This window comes from Chiloscyllium plagiosum, unplaced genomic scaffold (genome assembly GCF_037043375.1).
Source record: "Chiloscyllium plagiosum isolate Xiang-an unplaced genomic scaffold, Cpla_swu_hap1 HiC_scaffold_41, whole genome shotgun sequence".
In the NCBI taxonomy this organism is placed as follows: Eukaryota; Metazoa; Chordata; class Chondrichthyes; order Orectolobiformes; family Hemiscylliidae; genus Chiloscyllium; species Chiloscyllium plagiosum.
The window spans coordinates 29,228,755-29,251,010 of NW_028270179.1; positions in this window are offsets into that span (position 1 = coordinate 29,228,755).

The window sequence follows — 22,256 nt, forward strand, 5'->3', positions numbered from 1 at the left end:
CTCTTCAAACGTTTCATGCACAACAAAGTTCGTTTCTTTCGTAACGACAGAAGCAAAAAAACTAATTTAGGGCTCCCCGACCTCCTCGGACTCCACACACAAGTTCCCTATGCTATCCTTGATCGGCCCTATTCTTTCTTTGACCATTCTCTTATCCCTCACATAAGTGTAAAATGCCTTTGTGTTCTCCGTAATCCGTTCTGCCAAGCCTTTCTCGTGCCCCCTCTTGGCTCTCCTCAGACCATTTTTGAGCTCATTCCTCGCCTTCCTGTAATCCTCTCGAGCTAAGCTTGAGCCCAGCTTCCTCCACCTTATGTAAGCTACCTCCTTCCTCCTTCCTTTTGATGAGACACTCCAACGCTCTCGTCATCCAAGATTCTTTTATCTTACCCCTTCTTGCCTGTCTCAGAGGGACATATTTATTCATCACTCGCGACAACTGTTACTTAAACAGTCTGCACATGTCTATAGTGCCTTTACCATGGAACAACCATACTTCCTAACTCATGTCTAATCGCTAACTCATAGTTTCCTCTTCCCCAATTAAATATCCTCCCAATTTGCCTAATCCTCTCATTCTCCATAGCTATGTAGAATGTGAGGCAGTTGTGGTCATTATCAGCAAAATTCTCTCCTACCACAAGATCTGATACCTGCCCCGGCTCTTTTCCGAGCACCGAGTCTAGAATGGCCTCTCCCCTCGTCGGCCTGTCAACGTACCGAGTTAGGAAACCCTCCTCAACACACATTACAAAAACAGCAGCATTCAAATCTTCTGCTCGAAGGAGGTTCCAATCAATTTTGGGAAAGTTAAAGAGACCCATTACAACAACCGTATTACGTCCACACTTTTCTAAAATCTGCCGACCTATGCTTTCTTCAATCTCCCTGCTGCTATTGGGGAGCCTGTAGTAAACCGCTAACGAGGTGACTGCTGCCTTGGTGTTCCTAATTGCCACCCATACTCACTCGGTAGGCAGATCTTCCTCGACAGTGGAAGCTTCTGTAGCTGTGATACCCTCTCTGATTAGTAGTGCTACATCCCCTCCTCTTTCCCCCCCCTCCCTATTCTTTTTAAATGCTCTAAGCCCTTGAAATTCCAGCAACCATTCCTGCCCCTGAGAAACCCATGTCTGTTATAGCATTATAGCACCAGGTACTGATCCATGCTCTAAGTTCGTCACTTTTATTCCTGATATTCCTTGCCTTAAAACAAACACACTTTAACTGATTCCTTGGTTCCTTTCCAGGAAAACCCTTCCCACTAGCTGGTTTACCTCTTGCTATTGCCTCATCTGCATCAACTCTCACCTCCGGTATACAGCTCAGGTTCCCACCCCCCTGCCATAGTTGTATAAAACCTCTCAGACTATTCGATCAAACCTTCCACCCAGGACATTGGTCCCTTTCCAGTGCAGATGCAAACCGTCCTTCTTGTACAGGTCCCACCTTCCCCAGAAGGCATCCCAATTATCTACATATCTGAAGCCCTCCCTAATACGCCAGCTACGCAGCCACGTGTTAGGCTGCGCCCGCTCCCTGTTCCTTGCCTTGTTATCTCATGGCACTGGTAGCAAATTAGAGAACACTACTCTGTTCGTCTTGCTTTGCAGCTTCCATCCTAACACCCTGAAATCACTTTTTATATTCTCAATCCTTTTTTCTGGCTCTATCATTAGTGCCACTATGTAACACGATTTCTGGCTGTTCGGTCTCACCTTTTAGAACCTTATACACCCAATCGGAGACGTCCCGGACCCTAGCGCCAGGGAGGCAACATACCTTCCGGGAATCCCGATCCTGACCACAAATCTCCTGTCGATTCTCTTAACTATCGAGTCCCCTACAACGAATACTTTTCTATTCTTCCCCCTGACATTCTTTGCCACAGTGTCAGGCTCAGTGCTAGAGAACTGACTACTATTACTTTCCTCTAGTAGGTCACCCCCCCTCCCCCCAGCAGCATCCTAAACGGTATACTTATTGATGAGGGGAATGTCCACAGAGGATCTCTGCACTGTCTGTCTGTCCCCTTTCCTCCCACTAACTATAGCCCATCTATAATTGTCCTGAGCCTTGGGACTGACCAACTCCCGGTAACTCCTCTCAATTACGCCCTCATATCCGTAGTTCATCCAGCTCCAGCTCAAATTCCCTCACACGGTTTTCAAGGAGCTAGAGTTGGGTGCATTTCCCGCAGATGTAGCCAGCGGAGACGGTTGCCATGTCTCCCACCTGCCACATTATAGAATCATCTGAAATCTCACATAAAGGGTTCATCCGAGGAGCACAGTGTAAGGTGGGGGAAACAATGCTTTTCATCCTTGCAACCTTGATGCCGCTGGAAATTTTTGTTTCCAACAAAATACATCATATTTTTCTTTTACCGGATACATCTCTGAGTGAAGTGTCTGCTAAAATAATGATTGGTGCGGGGATGTCCATTCAGCCTGTCTAACGTCTACTGACATGTAAGTGAAACATGGTGGAGCAGTGTCGTTGTACCATCAGCAAATCGTAGTCCCAGGATTTGTAAAAAAATCATCCTTTCCAGACGGAAAACTATCAGTCAGAGAGTTAAGTATTTTCAAAAGATGATTTACACAATTATTTTCAATAGAGTAGCAAAAACGATCTATCCTTAGTCCCCTTGTATCTCCATCCAACATGTAGCATTTGGGGGATGATTTCCATCAATTCTACACCACGGATACAACTGTGTGTGTCTGTGTGTGTGTGTGTGTGTGTGTGTGTGTGTGTGTGTGTGTGTGTGTGTTTGTGTGTGTGTGGATACGTGTGGGTGGATGTGCGTTTGTTGGGTTGTATGTGTGAGTGTGGGATGGTGTGGGTTTAATAGGTGTATGACAATGACTGTGTGTTCTGTACGTGTGGAGTGTGCGGGGGCGCGGTGTGTGTGTGTGTGGGTGAATGCGTGTCAGTTTGAGTGAGTGTTTGTGGGTATGTGTGTGGGTATGTATGGGTGTTTAGTGTGTACGTGTGTGTGGAGTGTGTGGTGTTGTGGTGCATGTGGGTGTGTGTCCGTGAATGGTTGTGGATGTGCGTTGGTGTGTGTGGGCGTGTGTGTGTGAGTGTCTGTGCGGTGTGATTGTCTGTGCATGTGCGTGTGTGTGTGTGTTTGTGTCTGTGTGCATGTGGGTGTGTTTGAAAGTGTGTGAATGTGTGTGTGAGTCTGTGTGCGGGTGTCGATGTTTGAGGGGACATGTGTGTGGGTGTCGGTGTGAGCATATGTGGGTGCGTGTGTGAGTTTGTGTTTGTGAGTGCGTGTATGTGTTGGTGTGTCTGCGTGTGTGTGAGTGGATATGCGTGTGTATGTGGGTACTGGTGTGTGTTTGTGCGAGTTTGTGTTAGCGCGCGTGTGTGTATGTATGGGTGGGTGTGTGTAGATGTGGGTGGATGTGTGAGGGTGTGTCGTTGCATGTATGTGGATATGTGTCTATGTATAGGGTGAATGTGTGTGTCTGTGTGTGTGTGTGTGTGTGTGTGTGTGTGTGTGTGTGTGTGTGTGTGTGTGGTGTTTGTATCTCTGTTTCAGCTTGTGTGCTCAAATCCAATCCTTCCCCACCTTTGAGCATTCAGAATGGATCAATAAGACACCGAGAAAGAGGAAGAGATCGATTGGCAGGCACTATCCTCAATATTTATTGCCAGTATGACAGATGGCAGGGTAATAAGGCTGTAGGAGTCTTGAGTACCAAGCTAAGCTGTGTAAAAATGGAATGTTTGGGAGATGGGAGTGCCATCTCCACTATCCCACCATATCCAGGCCATTGCACTTTCACACATGGAAGATGGAGCGTCTGGGTCATCAGCAGATCCAACATCACCAACTCCTTCGCCCGGCATCAATGGGTGCCCCGGTAGCAGTTGGCTCTGATCTTCAGCTCGTCCCCTCGGCAGGTCTGCTCTCGGCACAGGCCTCTCAACACTTCACATGTGGCTCTAGTCTCTGCGAACGAAACCAGCGAGGCCGAGGATTAACCAGGATTCTTCTCAACCCACTCGCCCACCACGTCAGAATTACTGATGGTGAAACCTGAACAGCCGGAAGTGGGAGCCAATACGGTCATGGGGATCGCGCACGTAAGACTTTCATCTCTGCAAACACACACCCATGAAAAGTTTTTGACTCTGCATCTTTTTTCTAGGTTTGGACAGAGTGTGGATGTGAGGCATTTGGAGTCTACCACTACGTCCAGAAAATAAACCTCTAAACCTGCTCCACAGCGCGCCTGACAAACCTGTGTCTCCGACTTGCTCTGTTGTAAATCTCCAACGCGGATATCGAATTCAATGATTGCTATCTATTCACACAGGCTGTGCCTGAACGGTAGGATGTGCCAGCATATGTGGGTGGATGCTAGAGTGTCACAGTGACTTGTGCTGATGCGCAGGAGAAAGAGTTTTTATTTTGTAGTTTTAAAGGCATCAAGGGTGTGGGTTGCAAGTGGGAAATTGACGTTGAGTGAGATGATCACCTTTCAGCATATTGAGGTACGGAATCGGCCGACTCCTGCTCTTAGGTGATATGTTTCTGGTTTTGTGTGTGTGTGTGTGTGTGTGTGTGTGTGTGTGTGTGTGTGTGTGTGTGTGTGTGTGTGTGTGTGTGTGTGTGTGTGTGTGTGTGTGTGTGTGTGTGTGTGTGTGTGTGTGTGTGTGTGTGTGTGTGTATGCGTGTGTGTTTCTCTCTGGCTGTGTGTCTATTTGTTTGTTTCTCTGGTCCACAAAGCCTCAGTGCCAAGCTAGGAAAAGGCAGTATCAGAGAGCGGACTGACAGGGAATGGAGGGGGGTGCCTGGGGCCAGCGGGGCTGTGTGAAATCAGCTAAAGCCAGCAGTCTCCTTTCAATCCGAGAGCCAGACTTTCGATAACCTCCCATCCACATGCCCCCACGCGGTAGCGACTCACCTTGGTCGATGAATTTCCTCCGTGGCAAAAGACCGGCCCGAGACAGAAACAGGGCCAGGAGTTCAAGCAGGAGGAATAGGATACTCCCTTCATCCTGTGGTCGGCTCCTCTGAGCCTGGAGAGGGCAGAGCGAATATGACACTGTTTACAAACCAACTTCTGTGGGAATGGTCTCTAACAGTCCCATGTCAAGTGGCAAGCGAGAGCCGGGGCCTTCCAACCTGGTAACAGAAAGATAGTAGGAACAATCGGACTGTCAATATAGGCAAAGGCTCCCAACGTCTCTCTCTGTCTCTCATTTTGTTTCTGTCTTGACCTCATACTGTCAATCGTGTTTCTATTTCACTCTCACTATGTCATTATTATGTCTCTCACTCTCTGACTTTCTCTCACCTTCTGACTCCCTCGTTTATTGCTCACTGCCTCTGGCTGTCACTCTCTTTTTCTTTCTTCCGGTGCTTGTACCTCTGTCTTGCTGTCTCACACCTTCCCATCTTTCTCACTCTGTCATTCTATCTTGCTCTGTTTGTATGTCCCTGTCTTTCTGACTTTCACTCGCTCATTTCTCTCATAATTTCTCTTTTCTCTCATATATTGCTGAATCTTTGTCGTTCACAGTCTCTCTGTCACTCTTGCTGTCACTCCGTTAACATCTTTGCTTAGTTCTTTATGTATTTCTCATTCTCTCATCTCTTTCACTGTTCTTCTCACAGTTACTCACACGGACTCAATCACTTTATCTCAACTCAGTCTCACTTACTATGTAACAATCTGAGTCACTCCCTTTCACTTACCGCTTCTCACTCTCTCTACGTTTCTTTTATCTTTAACTTTCTGTGTCTGTCATTCTTCCCGTAGTTTCTTACTCTCTCAAACGTTCTGTCTTTCTGTCTCTGTCTGTCGTGCTCTTTGTTTCGCTGTCTGGCTCTCTGCAATTCTCTCATTCTCTCTCTTTCCTCTCTTTGATGTTCACACACACTGTCTCTTGCTCTCGATCTCTCTTGCTGTCTCTGTCTGTCTCTCACTTTTTCACTGTTGCTGTCTGGTTTCTTTGTCGACAGCCTTCACACCGATTTGCACTTCTGATTCTGGATTCTGCTCTCACTGATTTTTTCCAGTAGATTTTCCTATGAAACATTTTCCTTGCTCATGCGTCAGAGACAGAGAGAGGGGGAGTGTGTGATAGAGACAGAGAGGGAGAGGGGGAGTGTGTGATAGAGACAGAGAGAGAGGGGGGGAGTGTGATAGAGACAGAGAGACAGACGGAGTGTGGGATAGAGACAGAGACAGGGGGGAGTGTGTGATAGAGACAGAGAGAGGGGGAGAGTGTGTGATAGAGACAGAGAGTGAGGGAAGGCTTCACCTTCTTTACTCCGAAGTGCACGGTCCGTGTTTGAGGGTTCGTCTTGGGTGGTGCTGCTCAGTGCCGAGATATTGTGAGAAGCGATTCTGGACATAGTCCGTCCTAATTCCCTGGAGCTGACGTATTCTGAATCGAACAGCCCTACAACAAGATGTTTAGAGTGTCCTCCTTCCTTGGAAGGAACTCAGCAGGCTGAATCCGTGATCATTTTAAATCATTAACATGTGTACTCACCCTTCGATACAACCTGAGCTTGCTCCACCTCACTGCATCACATTTCAGAGACTCTGTCGAAATTTCACCACCTTCTTCACTGAGTCAAACTGTTAATCATTTACCCCAATCCCACAGTGCGTCAGAGAAATTACTATTCCAAAGTTTCTGTGCAGAATCTCTATGGTGGAGAAGCAGAATACTGAATAGCGTGGACTGAGTGAACGTTGGGAAGATGTTTTCATTGGTAGGAGAGAAGAAGGTCCGAGGGCAGACCCTTAGTGAATGGTAGATCGGACTCGATGGGCTGAATGGCATAACTTCTGCTCCTATGTCTTTTGGCCATTTGGTCGATCGAGTCCACAGGATACTAAGCAGCATTCTGGCCTGTATTTTTGCAGAGTTAATCCACCCAGCCTGCACATCCTTGTCACATTGCGGAGACACTTCCCATGGCCAGTCCACCTGAGCCTGCACATCTTTGAACTGTGTGAGGAAACAGCAGCAGCCGGAGGAAACCCATGCTGACACAGGAAAAATCTGCAAGTTCGAATCTGACAGTCACCCGTATGCCTGGCTCTGCGAGTCAGCAGTGCTAACCACTGAGTGAAATTGCTACACACATTCCTGGTAGACAGAGATCCAGAGAATATTTCCCACGACAGGAGCAGAAGTAAGAATTTCAGGACATCACATTCTGTTGCGACATTTAATGGGACCACACCTGATCTGACTAACCACTGCTGCACCTTCCCTGTCTTCCCCCATTAACCCCCAATTCCCTCACTGTTTAAGAATCACTCTCTCTTTGTCAGTCTTCAATATTTTGAATAACCCAGCATCATCAGCCCTCTGTGGTAAACATCTAAATTGTTTCACCCACCTCCCAGAGCCCGGTCACTCCAATAGTGTGGAGCTCTTACAGCACTGACCATCTGATATTACCATCACCCTCAGTGCTGACCATCTGACAGTGCCTATTCACTCAGCACTAACCCTCCAACAGTGCCCACTGCCTCAGCACTGAACTTCTGACAGTGCCGAGTCGCTCAGCACTCACCTTCCGACCCTCAGTAGTGAAACTCCAACAGTGAGGATTTCAGTCAGCAATGACTCTCTCACAATATGACACACCCTCAACCTTGATCCTCCAACAGTGCAGCACTCCCAGAGAACTGACCCTCTGAAGTGCTGCACTCCCTCAGTACTGACACTCCAACACTGCAGCGTTCACTCAGCATTGACCCTCCGACACTGTGGCGCTCCCTCAGAACTGACTGCCCAATAGTGCTGAGTACCCTCAGCACTGACCCTCCAACAGTGCAGCGCTCCCTCAGCACTGACTTTCTGACAGTGCAATGCTCCTTCAGTGCTGGCCCTCCAACAGTGCAATGTCCCCTCAAAGCTGACCCGCCGATATTTCCACTACCTCAGCACTGAGTCGCTGACCATGCCCAATCATTCACTGCTGACCTTCTGTCATTGCCCACTCCCGCCTAGCAGTACGGGACTTCCTCAGCTCTCCATCCGACAGTGCAAATCTCGCTCAGCATTGACCCTCTGACAGTGTGTCACTCCCTCAGATCAGACAGTCCGACAGTGTGACATTTTCTCAGCGCTGGGACTCGAATAGTGTAGCACTCCCGCAGCTCTGACACTCCAACAGTGCAGCACTTCCACAGTGCTGAACCTCTCACAGTGTGCCACTCGCTCAGCACTGACCCTATGACAGTGCGGAGCTGCCTCAGCACTGACCCTTCAACATTGCGGGAAGCCCTCAGCAGTTACCGTCCGACTATGAGCCTTGTAAGCACTGGGCCTCGGACAATGCAGAGTTCCTGCAGCACTGTGCCACCAACCGTGGGACACTTTCTCAGCACTGACCCTCTGACAGTGTCAAACTATTTCAGCGTGGTCCTCCTCCAGTGCGGCGCTCCCTCAGCACAGACCGTACTGGAGTACCCACTGCCTCAGCGCTGACATTCCAACAGTATAGCAATTCTATAGCACTGATCCAGAGACAGTGCGTTCTCCCTCAGCACTGACCGTCGACTAGTACGGCACTTCCTCAGCACTCCATCCGACAGTGCAAATCTCCCTCAGCACTGACCCTCTGACAGTGTGGCACTCCTTCAGCTCAGACATTCCGACAGTGTGACACTTCCTCATCGCTGACACTCGAACGGTGCAGCATTCCCTCAACTCTGACACTCCACAATTGCGGCACTTCCTCAGTGCTGAACCTCCCACAGTGCGGCATTCGCTCCACACTGGCCCTATGACAGTGTAGAGCTGCCTCAGCACTGACACTTCAACAGTGCGACACGCCCTCAACACTGACCGTCCGACTGCGAGCCCTGTGAGAACTGGGCCTCCGGCAACGCGGAGTTCCTTCAGCACTGTCCCACTAACCATGGGACACCTTCTCAGCACTGACCCTCTGACAGTGTCAAACTCGTTCAGCGTGGTCCTCCTCCAGTGCAGCGCTCCCTCAACACTGACGTCCTAATGTACCCACTACCTCAGGGCTGACATTCCAACAGTGCAGCAATTCTTCAGCACTGATCCTCCGATAGTTGGGCATTCCCTCAGCAGTGACCTTCCAACAGTGCCCACTGACACAGCGCTGAACCAGAAACCATGTGGCAATTGCTCTTTACTGACCCTACGATGGTTTGACCTTCCCTCAACGCTGTCACTCTGAAAGTGCGGACACCCTCAGCCCACTGATAGTGCCCACTCTCTCAGCGCTCCCAAAATCTCACATTGCCGCAGCACTGACACTCCAACTGTGCGGAGGTCTTCGACAGTATGGCACTCCCACAGCACTGACCCTACAACAATGGGACACTTCCGCCAACAGAGCAGTGCAACCTCAACACTAAATCAATGACAGAGCCGTGCTAGCCATTCATTGACTCGCTGACAGTGGCACACATCTTCAGGACTGATCATCCAACAGTGCGACACACCCTCAGCGCTGGCCCTCTAACATAGCCGAGGTCCCTCAGCCTGACCCTGTGTCAGTGCAGCAAACCCTCAGCACTCAGCCTTGGAAAGCCTTACGTTTCCTCAGCACTGACCTTCCAACAGTGCAGGGCTCGATCAGCATTGATCCTCCCAAGTGCGCGCTCCCAGAGCATTGATGCTCGACACTGTTGTGCTACCTCAGCACTGACCATCCGACCATGCGCAACTCGATCAGCACTGACCCTCTGATAGTGGGAGCTCTCTCAGCACTGACCCTCCGACAGTGCAAAAACCCCTCAGCACTGACCATCCGACAGTGCAAAACCCCCTCAGCACTGACCATCCAACAGTGCGACGTTCCCTTGTATCTGAACCTCCAACAGTGTGGTGCTCCCATAACGCTAACGCGACAATGGAGCACCGTCCCTCAGCACTTTCCATCCAACAGGGCGCCGCTATCTCAACAGTGACAATCTAACAGTTCCCCATTACATCACCACTGCCCCACTGACAGTGGGACACTGCCTCTGCTCTGACTCACTGACAACGCGGAGCTCCCTGAGCACTAATCCTCCAATAGTGCCCCATTTTCTTGTCACTGACCCAGCGACAATGATGCGGAGCTCCATCATTGCTGACCCTCCGACAGTGTAGCATTTTATCAGCACTGACACTCCATCAGTTAAGAGCTCCTTCACCACTGACACGCCAATGGTGTTGCGCTTCCTCGGGACTGATCTTCTGACAGCGCGGCGCTGCCTCAGCACTGACCCATCAACAATGCAGCACTCCCTCTGCATTGATCTTCCGACAGCGCGGCACATACTCAGCCCTGATCAAGTAAAGGTGCTGCGCTTCCTCAGCACTGATCCTCTGACAGCGCGAGGCTCCCTGAGCGCTGACCAACCAACAGTGCATCATTTCCTCAGCACTGGTCTTCCAACAGTGCCCACTCCCACAACATTGATCTGGCGGCAGAGCAGCGCCCCCTCAGCACTGACCAGCTGATAGTGGGACTCTGCCTCAGCACTGATCGTCTGGCAATGCAGAGGTCCATCGGCACTTCCTCTTCTAGTGCGGGACCTCATCAGCAATGACGATCAGCACTGATCCTCCAACATTGCCCACTCCTTCAGCAATGATCCAATCACAGTGCTGCACTCTCACAGCACTGTCCTGTCCTTCCCCAGCACTGACCATACAATGGTGCGGTGCTCGCACAGCACTGAATCTCTGACGATGTGGAGATCCTTCAGCACTAACATTCCAATAGTATAGAGTTCCCTCAGCACTGTCTCTTCGGCATTGTGGAACTCACTGAGTCCTTACCCTCTGACAGTGAGACATTTCCTCAACACTGACCATCCAACAGTGTGACACCCCCTCAGCACTGACTTCCGAGAGTGAGGCACTTCCTCAGTACTGACCGTCTGAAAGTTCTCACTTCCCCTGTGCTAATCGGCCGAAAGAGCCCACACCCATACCTATGACTGCTCAAATGTGCCCACTCACACAACACTGACCATACAACAGTGCTGCTCTTCCTCAGCAATGACGCTGCGACAGTGTGGAGAGCGCACTGCACTGACCCACCAACAGTTCCCGCCTTCCTCAGCACTGACCCTAAAACAGTGCCACTGTCCGTCAACCCTGGCAGTCAGAAAATGAAGAGCTTGCTCGCTACTGCGATTTCTACAGTGTAACACTCTCTCAGCACTGACCCTCGAACGGTGCGGCAATCATTCAGGACTGATCCACTGGCAGTGCGGCACTTCCTATGCACTTAGCCACTGACAGTGCGCCACACTCTCTGCACTAACCCACCATCAGTGCAGCGCCCGCTCAGCTCTCTTCTTCTGGCATTGTAGCACGCCATCAGCACTGACCCTCTGTGAGTGCCACAGTTCCACAGCACTGAGCCTCCAACAACTTGAAGCTCCATCAGCACGGAACCTCCGACAGAACCGCAGTCCCTCAGCACTGACGCTCCAACTGTAGGAGACTCCTTCAGTGCTCACCCTCCGACAATGCTGATTCTGTCACCGCTGCTACACTGACAGTGTGGACCTCCATCGGCACTGATCTTCAGACTATGCAGCACTCCTTCAACACTGATTTTGCCACAATGCGGTACTCCCTCAGCAATTACCCTCCATCAGAGAGGTATTCCCTCAGGCTGACCATTTAAAAGTGCCACACCCACTCAGAACTGACCATCCAACAGTACGGCGCTCCCTCAGCACTGACCTTCAGACCTTGCGGCGCTCCCTTAGCACAGATGGTCAACAGGGTGGCATCCCCTTCGGGCTGTCGCTTTGAGAATGACACACTCCCTCAGCATGAACCCTCTCAAAGCGTCTACTCCCTGAACAGTGATACTCCGACAGTGCAGAGAACCCTCAGCACTGAGTATCAGACCATGTGGCACTCACACAACATGTGACAATGCCGCACTGAACATCTGACAGAGCGGCAGTACTGACTTTTCGACAGCGTGGTATTCGCTCTGCTCTGAATTTCCGTCAGTGTGTCACTCCGCCATTACCAGTTCCCTCAGTACTGACCCTATGAGAGTATGGCACTCCCTCCGCACTGACCGTCTGACAGTGCGAAATCCCTCCAAACTGACCTTCTGAATGTTCATGCTCTTTCAGTACTTACCCTCCGACAGTGTGGCATTCCCCCTGCACTGACCCTCCGACAGTGCGGAGATCCCACAGCACTGCGTTTCTAACAGTGTGGCACTCCCTTCACACTGAGTGTCCAACATTGAATCAGCCCCTCAACACTGACCCTCCATCAGTGCGACACACACATAACACTGACCTCTGAACATGCGGCTCTCCCTCAGCACTGACCCCCCAACAGTGCTGCACTCCCTCAGCACTGAAGTTCTGACAGTGCCCACTCCTTCGGCACGGACCCTCCGACAGTGCAGCACCCAGTGCGGATCTCCCTCAGTGCTGACCCTGAAGCAGTGACCACAGTGACCACTCTACCAGCGTTGACCCTCTACAGTGTGACACTACCTCAGCGCTAAGCCTCTCGCAGCGCTGTCCATCCAATACTTGCCGCTCCCTCAGCAGAGTCCCTCCATCAATGCCCACTTTCTCAGCACTGACCCTCCGACAGCGCTGTGCTCCCATAGCACTAACTCTCCGACAGTGCACTGCTCCTGCAGTACTAACCTTACAATAAGACACTCTATCTAAGTACTGACCCTCCAACAGCACACTCTGCCTCACCACTGACCTCTGACTGAGCCCACATCCTCAGCATTGACACACAGACAGTGCCGTAATGCGCAGCACTGGCCATCCGACAGAGCCTCCTTCCCCAGCATTGAGCCTCTAAGTGTGATTACTTCCTTAACACTGAGTGTCTGACAGAACCGTTTGCGTCTGCACTGACCCTCTAATAGAGCCCTCTTCCGCAGCACTGTCCCTCTGACAGTCCCGACTGCCTAAGCATTGATTGTCCAACAGTGCACAGATGCCTAAACACTGATCTCTGACAGAATTGGAATATCCAGACATCGTGATGATTTTCTCCAGCCTGTGATTCCAGCTGGAGTTGAACATGCTAAGCAATGTGTGAACATGGCATTTTGTCATGTAGCGATGGGACTGTGATTGTAACTAAGTACGAGCTACAAAAAATCAATATGCATCCCCATTCTCGGTCATTCCCCTTCCACCACCCTCCACCCACGCTCCCTAAATCCTGGTCAATGTGAACACACCCTGATCGTAGTGAGCAATGAGAGACAGACACAACCAGTGATCAATGCAGTGAATTTTATTTCCTTGTTTCAGAAAACAGTGGGTCATAATATTATCATGTCTACGTGATTGAGCTGAAACAGAATTTCAGAATGGGCAGACAGCATCAGTTGAACCTCAGTCATCCCGCGCCCTGTGACACATTTGGTTTTCCCTTCATCAGCTTTTCCAACAGCAGTACTTGTTACCGGCACATATCCCATTGAGAGTAGTCTCACTGCTGTCACACGGCCTTTGTTTACAAGTTGCACCCAAACTCATACAATCGCTGAAGAAACCTGTGAAACAGAAAACGCCTTTCATCATTATCAACAGTCAGTGCTGTAAGTAGGGTGCAACCCAGAGTGGAGTGTAGTTTCACACAGGGACAGGGAAAGAAGAGCTATCCAAAGTGCTCAAAGTCTGTTCTAACCGATACTGAGAACACAACTGTGCACTGTGCTAATGTGTGGTGCAATTGAGTGATATGGAGAGCAGAATTGTGCATAATGATTTAGTGTGGTGCAACTGAGAAATACAGATCGCAGAATTGTGAACTGTTGTTTACATTTGCTGCAGTTGAGTGACATTGAGAATTCTTCACTGCGCATTTTATGTTGTACAACTGAGAAATGTTGAAAGAAGATTTGTGTACTGTACATTAAATGTGGTGTAAGCGAGGGACAATGAGAGCATAATTGTTCATGGTGTTTTCTGTATGGTGTACCTGAGAGATATGGAGAACAGAATTGTGCACGGTTCTTTATATGTGGTGTAATGGATAAATATTGAGAGCAGAATTGTGCACTGTGTTTTATGTACGGTAAAAGTGAGGGATACCGAGAGCAGAATTGTGGAGCTTGTTTAAGGATATCAGCACTGACACATAAAGTGGCGATGTACCGTTATGCCAATTGGAAACCAACTTTTCAATCGGCTGAATAAGAAGATTTAGTGTGGAGACGGGGTGACTGTTAAGTGAGATGTGATAATCCAAATGCTATTGCGACTTCTCAAAGGATAAAACTTTCTATCTAAACTATGAAATTGCATCTTCCCAACAATTCTTGTGCTGTAAGAAAGCTATTTGACTTTTTTGAAATGTCCATATTCTTTGTGTTAATTGTATACTTGGAACCTCTTCTGAATACATCCAAAGATAAGCCTCAATGATGACAGAAACAAAACAATTTGGCGCCTCTGGCCTAACAAGCTGGTTTTCAGTCTGGGACCTTAGCTTTTCCTGGATGACCCACAAGCCGGGATCATTTTAATTTGTAGATCAGAGCGGTGCACAGTTCTCAGAGTAGGTCAAACAATTGGAAGCAAAATTCTGAGAGAACATACCAACTCATGTTGGAGCTGGGATGTCAAGAAATCTGCCATGGTGCCTTACGGGACCATGTGAAAGAAACTCTGGCACCGGGCATCAGGCATTGCATAAACAGTATTTTGTTTCTAGAAAAGGCTTAAAGGGAGAGAGATAGAGACCGAGAAATAGACAGCGAGAGAAAGAGAGAGAGGGAGGGAGAGATAGGAGGAGAGATGCAGGCAGATAGAGAAGCAGAGACAGAGATAGTGACAGCAGAATGATAGGGATTGAGATAGACAGAAAGAGAGAGAGAAACTGCAGATACGCAGAGACAGAGCTAAGGATAGTGATGGAGGGAAAGAGAGATCATAAAGTGTAGTAGAGACAGAGACAGGGGTAGAGATAGAAATGAAGAGACAAATGGAGATAGAAAGACAGAGAAAGACGGAGATAGAGAGAGAAAAAAAACGAGTGCGAGAGAGACAGAGTTGAAGGGGACAGTTTCAAGGAGATTTGAGGATGAAGTTTTTATTGTACTAGCCCCCTCTCAACTTAAATGCATAGCCTCTAGTATCAGACATTTCAACTCCGGGAAAAAAACATTCTACCTATGCATCTCATGGTTTTATAGACATCGACCAAGTCTGCCCTCAGCCTCCGCCGCTCGAGGGGAAACACTTGATAATGATTTCGAGGTGCCAGTGTTGGACTGGGGTGGACAAAGTTAAAAAGTGGACAACACCAGGTGATAATCCAAACGGGTTATTTAGCAGCCTTGCTTTCGAAGCGCTACTCCTTCGTCAGTTTACATGTGGGGGAGTATCATAGGATTCAGAATGACTCGTATTTGATTTAAGTACTCCCAAATAAAACTGTTGGACTCTCACCTGTGGCTGTGTGATATTTAACTGCATTTTTCTGGCCTATCCTTTATAGTTCATGTCCTCTAATCCAGGCAACATTCGGGTAATCCTCTTGTGCATACTCTCCATTGCTTTCACATCTTTCAAATAATTGTGGTGATCCGCATTGAATGCAACGTTCTAGGTGTTGTTCAAACAAACTCTTATAAAGGTACAGCATGATATTGTACCTCTTGTGCTCAATTACCAGACCAATAATCGCGATGCTGCCATATTCCTTCTTTGTGACTTTATCTACTGGCATAGCTACTTATAGGGAGCCATTGACTTGAATCACAAGATCCCTTTGTACATCAATGCTGTTCAGGTCCCTGTACACGTCTACTTTACATTTGATCTCCCCAAATGTCCAGTGCCTCACGCTTACCGTCTTTCAGTGTGTTGAAAGGTCTGAGATAGGGAGATCTGTAATCAGGGAAGGGATCATAGGTGTTGCGGAGAGACCTGAGAATGGAATTGCGGATGATCAGTTCAGCATCGATCTTCTTCAACAGCGGAACAGAGTAGATGGGCCATACAGCCTATTTGTATTCCCTACACCTTATTATCTTAGAAAGGTAATGTTCACAGCAGCCTCTCAGTGGGTGGGGGGAGGAGAGTGAGGAGGGAGTGAAGGATGTCTGAATGGAGATATAATTACAATGACACAGAATCACCCACAACACAGAAGGAGGCAGTTCGGCTTGTACATGCCAGCTCTGCAAGTGGGCAGTTCACCCAGCGCCATTTCGTTGTTTCCTTGTCATTCCTTTCCATATTATTTCGTCCTGGAGGCTTCTGTTCGCACTCCCCAGCTCCCCATTGACAGGTCGCTCGCTCCCCAAACCCCTCAGTGAGAGCGGTTTTCGTTCCTCACTCTGCATTTCTGCATCCTTTACCAATGCCCTGAGCCCTCTAGTTGTATATAATCCTGTTTAAGAAACCGAACACACGGTGACTCAGCAAAGAGCAGTAAGGAAGCTTTTGATTGCGCTACACTTTTTCACCTTAAAGGAACCGACCTGAGATGCCGCAGAAACAAGCCGAAGCAGCCCTGACGCAAATAAAAGGCAGCACAGGCTGAACGGGCAGAATGGCAACCTTGTTTTCTCCCCTACACCCACATCCAGAGTCTTCTCTCCGATTTGCACTGACCTCCCAAATAAATGCCGCTTCGCAGTTCCCTGTCAGCAGTGTTGGGCTGCGCCAGCACCAAGACACAAACGATCAATATTGGAGATGTCCACATCATCAGGCTTGCTGCTCAGAGCTACAATGAGCAGGCTGGCACACTGCTGTTGTTTATATGGACTCAAAGAGTCTGCTGTGGTTAATCATCACACATGTATGAACTAATATATATTCACACACACACACAGGCACAGACATACACACGTACAGACACACACACACGGATACACACACACGCAGACACACAGACACACAAACACCAAGACACACACACCCTATAACCACATACAAACGGATACACATGATGCACACACGCAGACACACAGACCCACAAAACACAAAGACACACTCACTCTCAACCACATACACATCGACACACACCGAGCGACACACACAAAACCCACATGCCCACACTCCTGCACACCCTCTCACACACACCAGTGACACACACAGACACCCACTCACCCGGATACACAAACACACACATCTTACCCACACAACCCCACACATCCACATCCACAAGCAAACTCCCACACACACGCACGCACGTACACATATACCTCACCCAACACACACAAACACACCCCTCACACACACACATACTTGCACCGCGACACACGTACCCCCCACACACATACACCCTCACACACACACACACACCCAGACACACACTCACACACACGCTACCCCTCACTCACGCACACACGAAAACACAGACACACACACTCGCACACACACACACACACTTCCCACACGTACTCACACAAACACCACACACACCCCTCATACACCCAGCACCCCGCTGTTGTTCAGATAGAATCAGTCTCCGGTGGGTAATAATCACGCATGTGACTCAGCAGACGCTGTATCTCAGTTCCCCGACCGCCAGGATGGCCTCAACCATGATCTTTGTTGCTTGTCACACTACAGGTAACCCCACAAGCACGAAATAGACCCTACTCACGCTCTTACAACAATCAAACACGCACACATACATACACTCACACTCACACAATCGCACACACACTCACATGGACGCCCTCCCACAGTCACACATAAATACACACTCTCACCCAATCACGCACAGACACTCACATATACACACATACATATGCACACACACTCCTCCCACACACAATGACACTTTCACAAAATAACACAGTTCCTCTCCGACAAACTCACACACGCACAGGCGCTTACAGTACCCTTCCCATACTCTCATCATCACACACTAAGACAGACACTCCTCCCAAACCCTCACACACACTTACACAGACCCTTCTTCGACATACTCACTCCTCTCCTCACACAAAGACACACGTCCTCACTCACAAACTTACACTCACAGTGTCAAAGACACCCACACATTCACTCTTGCGCTCACACACGCAGGCACATCCTCACACATGGACACGCACAAGCAGATACTCACCCACTCAAACACCCACTCATACACACTCACATAGAGCCTCCATCTACGCACTGAACTGCACACACAAACACTCGCACGTACACAACAAATTCCTCTAAAGTCCCGAAACAGCGCATTTAAAAAGCACTACCACCTTCAACTAGAAGTACAAGGGTTGCAGGTATTAGGGAACACCACACTTGGGAAGTTCCTCTCCATTTCAATCCCCACCCTGACACCCAAGACCCACGAATGAATGAAAAGCCCTTCTATCCACACTCACACACACACTGGTACAAACCCTATTCCCACATATGCGCACACACTCACATACGCACTTTCACAGACAACCTCCCCCACATGCACGCACATACTTGCATACAGTAATACACGCTCGCGCACACACTCACATATACACATGCACACTTACCCAAAAACACCTTCTAAACATGCATAAACTCAAATACAATAACACACTCTCCCATACAATAACACAAACTGACAGACACTCACCAACACTCAAACACTTGTGCACACTTACACAAACCATCCTCCAACACTCACGCATACATACTCGCACACATTTACGCAGACCCTCATCCACACACTCACTCACTCAGAGACATTTACACAGACTCTCTCCCACACAGACACTCACATATACACACGCACATATGCACAAACACTCCTCCAACAAACAATGTCACTCACACACAATAACACAGATCCTGTCAGACACTCACACACACATCGGCGCTTACACAACCATTCCCAGACTGTCACCATCATGCACTAAGACAGAATCTCTCCCACACTCACACACTCACGCTTACACGGACATTCTCCAACACTTCCACACTCATACACACTTACACAGACCCACTCCGACACTCTCACGCTCACGCTTACACTGATTTTTTTCCCACACTCCCACACTCATACACACTTACACAGACTCTCTCCCACACTCTCACACTCACGCTAACACAGTCATTTCCCCGCACTCCCACACTCTACACAATTAAACAAACCTTCTCCCACACTCTCACACTCATGCACTTATGCAGACGTTCTCCCATACTCACACACTCAGGCACATTTAGACATGTCCTTTCCGGCACTCACACAATTGCAGATATTTACACAACTCCTCCTCAAGCATACATTCACTTACACATACTTATATGGACTTTCTTTCACACGCATACACTCACGCGCCTTCAAACCTACCCAGACCATCCTCCCACACACCCACACTCACACAAACTCACATACTTGAATCGACCCTCTCCGATCCACAGACTCACACTTGAACAGATCTTCCATCCACTCCAACGCTTGCACGGACCGTCCCACATATGCAAACGCTCAAACTTAAACAGACAGTCCTCTCACATGCGCACACACTCAAAATTACGCAGACAGTCCTTGCATGCTTCCACATGCTAACGTACAGTTATGCAGACACTTTCCCACACACACATGCACGATCAGAATTACACAGACTTGTATCCCAGACTCACACACTTCCATAGACACTCTCCCATAGAAACAATCACGAGCACTCACACTGAGACAGACACTCCTCCCACATACACGCAGTCACGGTCAACACTGCCACACAGTTACACAGAGTTACACAGAACCTCTCCCACACACACTCGCATATACACATGCACACTTAATTACACAGATCCTCCACCCTCTCACACACATGCTCAAACACACTTACACTGACATCCCTCCCTCATACACACTCACACACGTACATTCTCACACACTCTTGCACATAACGTGTCTCTCACACAAACTTACACACACTTTCGCACACTTACATAGACCATCCGTCCACAATCACACACTCACACAATCCACGCACAATCATATTTGCATGAACCCACTCCGGCCCCCCACATACACATACACATATGTACACACACAGAGACATACACACTCACTCACATTTACACAGAATGTTCTCCAGCCGGTCTATACACAAACTAACACAGACACTATTCCCATACTCACATATTCACACATTTATGCAGATCTTCCGCTGATATTTAGTCTCACGCACACTTAAAGAGACCCTTTCCCAGACATTCACACAGGCACTCAAACATGTACACAGAACCTCCAACCACACACACACATGTAGGCGTATAAACGTAGCATTACGCAGACCTTCGCATGCACGCACTCAAACACACTCATATATACACACTCAAACACTGTAACACCCGTTTACACAGCCCCTCTTCCCATGCATTCACACTCACACACTGGCACACACTTCAACAGACCCTCTCCCACATGCTCACATCTACGTAAAATCATTCACACATACTTACACATACAGTTACACACACTTACAAAGACCGTCCTCTCACACTGTCACACCAACACACACTTCCGCTGACTGTCTCCCAAGCACACAGACACTTACAAATGCTCAAATACACTGAAACACACAGCCACACACACTTGCACAGACCCTCGTGGCACGCATTCACGTTCAGATACACTAACAGAGAGCCTCATCCACATATTCACACTAAAAGATGAACTTATATACACACAGTCACTCAGGCGCACACTCAGACATACACACACCCTCTGCCCACTCTGACGCTCACGCAGCTATAGTGTTCCTCTCGCACACAGACACACTAACGCACTGCCACACACATACACAAACCCTCCTCCGACACACGCACATTCACACACTTACATATCATACAAACTTACACAAAGCTGCCTCCAAGCTCACACACACAGTTACACAGACTTATACCTGCACAGCCCCTTCATCCACACACTCACACACCTGTAAAGTCCTTCTCACACGCATTTTCACACATTCACGCACACTTATACAGACTCTCCTCACACATACCTGCACTCACACGCATTTACACACACCTTGCTCCCCTGCGCACCCTTGCACAACCTCTACCATACACTCACACTCACACACACTTACACAGACCCTGATGTCAAACTCACAGATGCACCCACACGTTTTTAAACGGAAGGTTTCAAATACTGACACGTCCACGCACATACAAAGATCGTCCTACCATGCACACTCACAGACATGTATGTATAAAGCACACATGCTTGAACAGAACCTCTCCAACACACTGACATTCACTCACATTCACCGTCTCCACAAAACAAACACCTACTCACACTCACATATAAACGCAGACTCTCATACATAATCATTGTCTCATATACACTTTATTGATGTGCCTCCCACTCACACACACCCTCACACACACATATACACATGCACACTTACACAGATCCTCCACCCACATACTCATATTCACACACACTGACACATACTGACACACATTTTCACCGACCCTCTCCCGCACATTCGCACTCACACGCACTCCTATATGCTCACACAACCTCACACACAGTCACAGACACTTACACAGATGCTTCTCCCACACACAAATACTAACCCTCGCATATGCACTCCCAGACTACTACTGACCCTCTCTCTCACACATACCCCGAATTACACTCACATATACATGCACAGAATTACACATACTATCCTTCCAGACATTCTTGCACACTAGCATTCATATGCACAGACCTTCCATCCACACACATGTGCTCACACACGCATTCACACTTGCACAGTCTCTTCTCCCGTACTCAAGGACTTACCCAAATCCTATCCCGCACGCACACTTACAATTACACAGGAACTCCTCCAACACAGACACTCAAATCAACGCAGACCCTCCTCACATAGTCACACTCTCAGACACAAGTAAGCAAACCCTGCTCCTACACATGACACACTCACCGACACATACACATTACACTTACACAGGAATTGTCCCCCCCCCGCACACTCACAATTACACAGGACCTCCTCCCATACACTTTAACTCAATTATACAGACATTCTCCCCACAGAGACACACACACACGCTCACATATACACACTTGCACTTACACAGAACTTCTGCCACACACTCATACGTACACACGCACATACAAACAAACACACTTGCGCAAACTCTTTCCCACATACACTTGCACACATTCGCACACACTTAAACAGGCATTCCTCCCCTACATGCAGACACGCTCAAGCACTCATAAGCACTTTTACACACCCTTTCTCACACACTCACACACACTTACACAGACGACCTCCACCACACACATACACACACACA